Below are 257 nucleotides of genomic sequence, written 5' to 3'. Positions count from 1 at the left end.
GTTTCAACGTGATTTAGTAAGATTCCGTATAAATTTTATATAATTGTAATAGAAAAGATATTTTGAGAAAGAAGTGTTTTCTTCGATAAATATGGAAAATATGATACATCCTTTTGGAAATTCATAAATTTAAGTGGGCTCTCTGGAAAATGCCATGAGATATCAAAACTCTAGAGGACATATTTAAAAAATAAAATAAATTCCGGAGTAAAATGAAAATATTACCAAGTATATGATAATGAGAAGGGAGGAAAAAA

The sequence above is a fragment of the Zingiber officinale genome, chromosome 2A (genome assembly GCF_018446385.1).
Source record: "Zingiber officinale cultivar Zhangliang chromosome 2A, Zo_v1.1, whole genome shotgun sequence".
NCBI classification, from domain to species: Eukaryota; Viridiplantae; Streptophyta; class Magnoliopsida; order Zingiberales; family Zingiberaceae; genus Zingiber; species Zingiber officinale.
Note: the sequence above shows the minus strand (reverse complement) of the source record.